We start from the raw sequence: 8,845 nt of genomic DNA, 5'->3' as shown, positions 1-8,845 counted from the left end.
TTTAGATTAAACTATACTAAATATATGCACATGTCACCAAATAACTGATTAAAACAAACTGTTTTGCAATGAAGGTGTCACGCCTGCCTCCGCTCCCCCTCTCTGGCGCTCGATTGGTACATGCATCAGCGCTTCATTGGACTCACTTTATTGATTGCCTCCTTTATATCTGTCTATTCCTCAGTTTGATCCCTGTGTCAGCATTAATGTCGTTATGTTTCCCCTGTCCAGTCGCTGTCCGTGTTTTGTTTCATGTCTATTATTTATTAAATATTCCCTACCTGTACTTAATTCTCATCTCCCAGCGTCTGTCCTCACAGAAGGTCTACAGTAGCCTCAATAGAACCCTCTAGGGTAGCACCATGGTGTAGCCGGAGGACAGCTATTTTCTGTCCTCCTATGGGTACATTGACTTCAATACAAAACCTAGGATGCTCATGGTTCTCACCCCCTTCCATAGACTTACACAGTAATTATCACGACTTCCGGAGGACGTCCTCCAACCTATCAGAGCTCTTGCAGTATGAACTAACATGTGTTCCATCAAATCAAAGGAACAGAGAATTATTCTAGTACTGAAAGCATAAGCTACAGCTAGCTAGCACTGCAGTGCATAAAGTGTTGTGAGTAGTTGACAAAAAAAGAGAGACAATAGTTGAACAGTTTTTAACCCTTTTTTTCGAGGAGCAACAAAGAGAGAGAGCTAGCTATATTTTGATGTATTTTTTTTATTCTCAGTTTATCGTTCACTTACTTAGCTAGTGCAGCTAATTTAGCCTACTCAGCAGCCTGACTCAAACAGAGAGGAATAACATTTTTGCTAGCTAGCTGGCCAAGGCTATCCAACAAGGTAAGCTTTCAGTTTGATTAATTTATTGCCCCCAGGGGCCCATCGGCATAACTGCTAAACTGCTTGCTGTACACTGTACTGCGTGATTGTACACATGGATTAACTAATGCGTAAATTCTAGTTTGTTGATGTAGGCTGTGTAGCGGTTAGCGGTATGAAGAGATAAGATGCGAGAAGGAGTTATACAACGAGCAAAGTGATGATGCTGAATGGACCTGCTATGATGGTAAACGGTGTGTGTGGGTGATCAGGGCTGTATTCATTTTGATGATTCTGTTGGAAAACATTTCTTAAATGGAAGCAAACAGAATGAAATGGGGAGAGACCTACATGAAGTTGTCTGTATAGAAACTCTCTTTTTAGTCGCAAAACGTTCCACTGTTCCACTAAGTGTACAAGGCGGTATTGAATGTGTCACTGTCTGTAACCTTGATTACTCAAATTTGTCTCTCGACCTGTGCATCTATTGTAATAAACTTTCATTCATAGGCTAGGTTGTAGCAACCTCATGATGGGTATAGGGAAAATGTAGTAGCCTAAACCTATTGATGTTACATTGAACTGGGTGAATGGAATATGAATGACAGTCATGCCAATATGCTGTAATAGAAATAAGGCCATGCTCATAAAGAAAACTTGTCCTCCCTCATCTTAAACGGCACCGACCACCACTGGTAATAACCTGTTCCAGCCTCCAGGCCGTCCTCCGTTCAGAACACTAACTGGACTAATTGCGGTATTGGAGCTGTGGCCTCTTGAGTGTTTCTCAGAAAAGTTAATCGTCTGGACGGAGAGAGTAAACTAATTATGTGGTCGATGTTTTCCCAGCCAAGGCCAGTAATTTAACAGCAATTGACCTCCCGCAGCTCGCTGGCCGATGGAAGCATGTAGGGCAGGCTGCTAACGAGGCGGGCTAACGACCCTGGGTCAGGGCTTTTTCTGTCTCTGTTTGTCTGTCTGTCTGTCTGTCTGTCTGTCTGTCTGTCTGTCTGTCTGTCTGTCTGTCTCTCTCTCTCTCTCTCTCTCTCTCTCTCTCTCTCTCTCTCTCTCTCTCTCTCTCTTTCTCTCTCTCTCTCTCTCTCTCTCTCTCTCTCTCTCTCTCTCTCTCTTTCCTGCAGACACAACCTCCCTCACTTGCGCACAAAACAGGGAGAGTTATTTTCCTGAGCGTGTTAAGTAAACCCTTAGCCCCCACGGAAATTGAATTAACATAATAAAAGATCAAATCTAAATCTGTCTGTTTAAGGTAGAGATACATTGCTACTGTTTTTTTATTGCATGGGCTGTGTCTTAATTCACTGCATCCGCAAATATCGCCCTTCCGCATCTGTGGTGAAAGGTGACAGAGCTAGAGCGGTGTTCGTCAGACCCTGAGGCATCCCGAAAATAGGTGTTCTCACAAAAAGACTGTAGCGTCCTAACGGTTTGGCCTATAATATAGAGCAGTAACTTAGTATCTACTGAAGTCTTAAGCAGGCATTTTAACTGTCAGACTTCCCTGAAGTTGTATTACTTACAGCAGAAGATCTGTGTGTTGGCAGGGTCTGTTGTCCATTATATGCTGTCTGTATATGATGCATTACTATTAGAAGAGGTGTAAAGGGATGGGAGGATGGCGTGAAGAAGGGTCTGCCCTGATGTGTGGGAAGGTCTGATGCCCTGGCACTCTCTCTGCTATGGATAGGAGGATGTTAGAGTTTGGAGAGGAAGGGTGGATGAATGGAAGGGAGAGGATGTTTTGGCACGGCTGCCAGTCTCTCTGTGTTCCCAGGGTTGACGGGCAGACTGACAGACTCGGAGGCACACCTAGACTCTAACTTCATCTACTCTGGCTGGATTACACTGCACCCGCCATGGTTTGCCCTTCCTCCCTGTCACCTCAAAGTCACGCAATATCCAGTGGTAATCATTAGATGGTCATGCTAGTGAAGCCTCAATGTATATGAGTGTACCAGTGCCTCTGCCAAGAGGCCTTTTGTAGTGCAAGTGCTTGTGCACCCACCCCGAATCTTCAGGGTCGCTGGTTCAAGTCTGTTCCCTCTAAATTGCCACACTGCAGCCCTTCAAATGGTATATGATGTGTAGTTGTCTACAGTAGCTGGCAGTGTAGTGCAGTAGGGTAAGGGGCAGGAGGGGTGAGACATGACATGATGGTAACAGTGTGTGTCAGTCAAGTGGTGCTACAAGGTGTGTGTGACAGTGTTGTGGCATGGGCTGCATGTGTGCGTGTGTATATTTGTTTGAGTGTGCCCATGGTTAAATGCGTGTCTATGTGTGTTAGCAAGCATCTGTGTGCCCATTCTGTCAGGCCAATGAATGCCTGCTGCTTCTCCCCCACTCTTTTGTGTGTGTGTGTGTGTGTGTGTGTGTGTGTGTGTGTGTGTGTGTGTGTGTGTGTGTGTGTGTGTGTGTGTGTGTGTGTGTGTGTGTGTGTGCGTGTGTGTGTGTGTGTGTGTGTGTCTGTATGTGTTTGCATGTGTGTGTGTGTGTGTGTGTCTGTATGTATGTGTTTGCATGTGTGTGTGTGTGTCTGTATGTATGTGTTTGCATGTGTGTATGTGTTTGCATGTGTGTGTGTGTGTGTGTGTGTGTGTCTGTATGTGTTTGCATGTGTGCTTGCATGTACAGTATGTGCGTATGGGTCAGCCTATCTCTTCCTCCCTCTCCATTCCCCTCCCTCCCTCCCTCCCTCCATACCCCTCCATACCCCTCTGTTCCCTTCCATACCCCTCCATACCCCTCCATACCCCTCTGTTCCCTTCCATACCCCTCCATACCCCTCCATACCCCTCTGTTCCCTTCCATACCCCTCCATACCCCTCCATACCCCTCTGTTCCCTTCCATACCCATAAGCCTCCTATTCAACCCCAGTGTAGCCTGGTATGATTGTGATTCATATGTAGACTATATGGTATAGTCTCAGCCTCTCAGTGACTAGTGTATGAGTCACCTGACTGTCCTCCATTTTGTGTACCATCTCCATCACATTGACTAATCAGATGCTCTTCATGCTGTTTATACATATCCCCAGTGTCCATGTTAATGAGCCTGTCTTTAGAAGCCCAGAAACTGTAACTGACCCTAATGTAGATCTCAATCACTCGATCACAGATACTACATCATTCAACCCTCACTGATAATGAATCTCTGATTCAAATGTAATGTGGAGGCTAGTGACAGAGGTGGTTCAGTGCCAATATCCAATAAGAATGTCTACTCCATGTCAAAATACAAATAGTGTTTGACTCCTTCAATACAGTTAGCATTCAAGAGAAAACACTATGGGCCAATTGCAACCATCGATGGCCAACAGATTATCGCCAGCTGATCTCTCGTTAAACCATCAATACGGACTAAAATCCCCCTCACGGCTGATCTCTCGTTAAACCGTCAATACGGACTAAAATCCCCCTCACGGCTGATCTCTCGTTAAACCATCAATACGGACTAAAATCCCCCTCACGGCTGATCTCTCGTTAAACCGTCAATACGGACTAAAATCCCCCTCACGGCTGATCTCTCGTTAAACCGTCAATACGGACTAAAATCCCCCTCACGGCTGATCTCTCGTTAAACCGTCAATACGGACTAAAATCCCCCTCACGGCTGATCTCTCGTTAAACCGTCAATACGGACTAAAATCCCCCTCACGGCTGATCTCTCGTTAAACCGTCAATACGGACTAAAATCCCCCTCACGGCTGATCTCTCGTTAAACCGTCAATACGGACTAAAATCCCCCTCACGGCTGATCTCTCATTAAACCGTCAATACGGACTAAAATCCCCCTCACAGCTGATCTCTCGTTAAACCATCAATACGGACTAAAATCCCCCTCACAGCTGATCTCTCGTTAAACCGTCAATACGGACTAAAATCCCCCTCACAGCTGATCTCTCGTTAAACCATCAATACGGACTAAAATCCCCCTCACAGCTGATCTCTTGTTAAACCATCAATACGGACTAAAATCCCCCTCACAGCTGATCTCAAATGCAACCATTATAGGTCAGCGATTTACCTCTCCCTAAAGTGGATGTCGATGTTTACTCTTAGTCTTGATTCCTGCCAACAGCATATCTTGTCCTCTGGAACAATTTAATCCTGCTATTTTAGTAGGGCGATTTATATTTCGAAATCATTCCGTACATTTGAAGTAAAGTATTGCATTTTCTCGTTTACCACAGCAAATCTACTATGGCAATGTAGCCTATCCTACACATTTTATAAATGGAAAAATCATGACGTAAGATGAATTATTTGTTTCAAAATTATGTAATCTATTTATAAATCATAAATATAAATCATAAGAATAACAGTTACATGTAGTGGAGTTACTTTTAGTCATTTCCATATTAATTCAACATTTACCAATCATTTTTTAGGCAACATCCATATATGTCATTGAGATGGTGAAATTAATAAATGTAATGAGAGGTTGACTGTGTGATATTAGGTTGCTACTTGTGTAAATATTTTCTGTCTGGATTTTAATGACTTGTATGTATAAATAAAATATGGCCATTTTTTATCAAGACGGAAAGACAAAATATTCCTGAACTGTGGGCTACACATTTGACATTTGAAACTAAATAGTGATAGTGTTGTAGAATATATTTTATATAACGATCTTGTATTGTATTTGGAAGTTGTTATCTTAAAGAAACAGATGCAAAGTGCTTTGTTTAATATTGGTATTTCAGTTGTCTATCACACGTTGTTGCAATCCATATCACTTTCATTTACAATGTGGTGATTCACTAAAAGTTGCTCTTCATTGTCACAGACGAGTAGCCTTGATGTAGGTATAATTTCTGTAAGTAAACATGTTTTGATATAGGTGACATTTCCAGTCCAATCATATTATTTCAGTTGTAATATGTCATTCCTTCATTTATCTTTTTCCTTTTTCGATTTAGTTGTTCCTGATAGGATATATTACTTCATTGGGGTGGGAGTAGTGAACGATTTAGTTGTTCCTGATAGGATATATTACTTCATTGGGGCGGGAGTAGTGAACGATTTAGTTGTTCCTGATAGGATATATTACTTCATTGGGGCGGGAGTAGTGAATGATTTAGTTGTTCCTGATAGGATATATTACTTCATTGGGGTGGGAGTAGTGAACGATTTAGTTGTTCCTGATAGGATATATTACTTCATTGGGGTGGGAGTAGTGAACGATTTAGTTGTTCCTGATAGGATATATTACTTCATTGGGGCGGGAGTAGTGAACGATTTAGTTGTTCCTGATAGGATATATTACTTCATTGGGGTGGGAGTAGTGAACGATTTAGTTGTTCCTGATAGGATATATTACTTCATTGGGGCGGGAGTAGTGAACGATTTAGTTGTTCCTGATAGGATATATTACTTCATTGGGGCGGGAGTAGTGAACGATTTAGTTGTTCCTGATAGGATATATTACTTCATTGGGGTGGGAGTAGTGAACGATTTAGTTGTTCCTGATAGGATATATTACTTCATTGGGGTGGGAGTAGTGAACGATTTGGTAGTTCCTGATAGGATATATTACTTCATTGGGGTGGGAGTAGTGAACGATTTAGTTGTTCCTGATAGGATATATTACTTCATTGGGGTGGGAGTAGGGAACGCAGACAATTACCATTTCTGTTGTCTAGTATCAAGCCTGCTTGACAGCGTAGCAATCTCCTGTCAGTAGCGTGTTAAGGAAACCAGCATTAACACAGTCGTACATGCGAAGTTCAGCTTTTTTGTTTCAATGCACCCAGTGCGATTTCAGGTTAACCCTTAATCGATTGAATCACAAAGTAACTCTGGAAGTTAGAATGTGTTTTTAAAGTTTGGATTGAGCTAGTCTTTACATATAGAATCTCCAGCCTCTATGTTGATAACCGGGACCAGGCCAGGGTCATGTAGTGTAGTGTAGAGGTTTGCGGGCAGTGTGTTGATAAGTGAGTGAGATAGGAAGCGTCCGCATGCAGCACTAGAGTGTCTGACTAATCTCCTTCCTGTTGTTTTCCCAAAACCTTGTCCACACATAACATCCACGCAGACACAAACACAGACACATACACACACAATACACACGCACGTTCTCTCTCCATATAGTCCTTCAGTGGCTGTCTGAGCAATTATAGTGGGATCCCGCGAGCCTCAACGAAGGACCAGTAAGCTAATATGTTAATGAAGATACATGGAGGTAATCTGCCTCCTGTCCTGGAGAGAGATGGGGAGAGAGACAGCTACACTTGGGACTACTTTTATCCCGAACACATAAACAAATAGAGAGAGCTCCTGACTTTCAGAAGGGGCCAGATGAGGGTGTTTTGTGTTTATGTGTGTTTTTAAATCATAGAGGTAGCCTAAAGTACGAATGACTATCAAACGCTCATCACATGAAAGGGTAGAGGGTTCTAAAAGGGCCAGTGAAGATGCTTTACTGCCTTTACTGACATGAGACAAAGTTTCAGTTGGATGTGGTATCTACAAACATCATCTCATAATGCTGTGGTCATTAGGGAGATCCTGTCTTCCTGTCATAAAGACAGATGGATCATAGCTGACTGTTAGTGACACTCAGCCATGATGACACATCATGGAATCCAATCATTTTACTGAAGGTTGAGTCCTGTGGTAATAATTACACTGATGATAAACATCTGGCTAAAACACGCACAAATTCCTCTGCCTTTGCAGGCTTGTCTGAGTTAACGGGGTCGGACACACCTGATTTGTGACAGAAACTCATTTGTTAGAGAAGATAATAAGAGAGGGAGGAAGAGATCGTCATGGAGTTTTCAATCTCACAGCTTTAGATGAAAGAGAAAGTCAGACAGAGAAAATGATAGGGAGAGAGAAAGAAAGAAAAAGACTCCTAAACTCTCAGCAAAGGTATTCTGTTATTAGATGATTTTGTCAGGAACTACATGCAGGCAGAGTTAAATTGTCATTTGATGTGTAAAGTGTTTCTCATGGTGACAGTTCTGCCCTCGTGTGTGATCTTGTCTGATGAGCTAGCGGTTTGAGCTGTGTAGCATCAGCACCCTGTAATCACTCACCTGACAGCACACTATTACTGGTTGATAAGATTATTCTCAATTGAGCTCAATTTATTGTTCTCTTGCAAATCATGGCAGAGTGTGAGGAAAGGAAGGTTACTGTTATGTTCACGTCAGCAACTATAATAACAATGTTTAGAAGGTTAAAACGTGAGGCCTGTCATGAAGTTTGCTCATGTCAATGAAACTTTATTGAAGCACACCACTTCAAGTTGAACACAGTTTCAGCCCTGACCACCTTATCCCACTGAGCTAAAGCCAGTGCATTTTCTCTGGGAGCTATTACAAGTTTCATGTCTTTGGCAAGGTTATTGTAACTCACCACATGAGAACGTTGTACTGAATGGAGAAATTCCTGTCCTGTTAATAATCTACTTCCTGGATCATCAGGTATTATCAATTTGACATGGTCCATTTAATTTCAAATTTCAAACGTAAACATGACTATATTACACTATACAGTGATTTCATTCTTTTGTTATTCCGCTGGCCTTATTATATGAGCAGCTACATTATAGTAACACACAGACTATGTGCTGCACTGTATGTAGAGACTGGTGTGTAATGAGCATGTGTTGAAATGATCATGTTAATGTCATAGAATTAGTACATATCCTGCAGTAGGACTGGTTAGGATCACTCTGCATGTTGCTTGCTTTCTGTTGCTCTCCCTCTCATTCAGGTAACATTACTGCTGGCTATGATTAATGAAGGAGCAATGCATCTGGCAGGGAGCAGGAACAGGTACGCTATGTGTGTGTGTGTGTGTGTGTGTGTGTGTGTGTGTGTGTGTGTGTGTGTGTGTGTGTGTGTGTGTGTGTGTGTGTGTGTGTGTGTGTGTGTGTGTGTGTGTGTGTGTGTGTGTGTGTGTGTCTAGATGACACAGATGTGTCCAATGAAAGTCATTTCACAGAACCACTGACAAGTAGATGTTATTACAGAAGGTATGTGG

Source organism: Salmo trutta, chromosome 20, assembly GCF_901001165.1.
Source record: "Salmo trutta chromosome 20, fSalTru1.1, whole genome shotgun sequence".
NCBI classification, from domain to species: Eukaryota; Metazoa; Chordata; class Actinopteri; order Salmoniformes; family Salmonidae; genus Salmo; species Salmo trutta.
The sequence above is the reverse complement of the archived record's forward strand: the minus strand, read 5'-3'. Positions refer to the sequence as shown.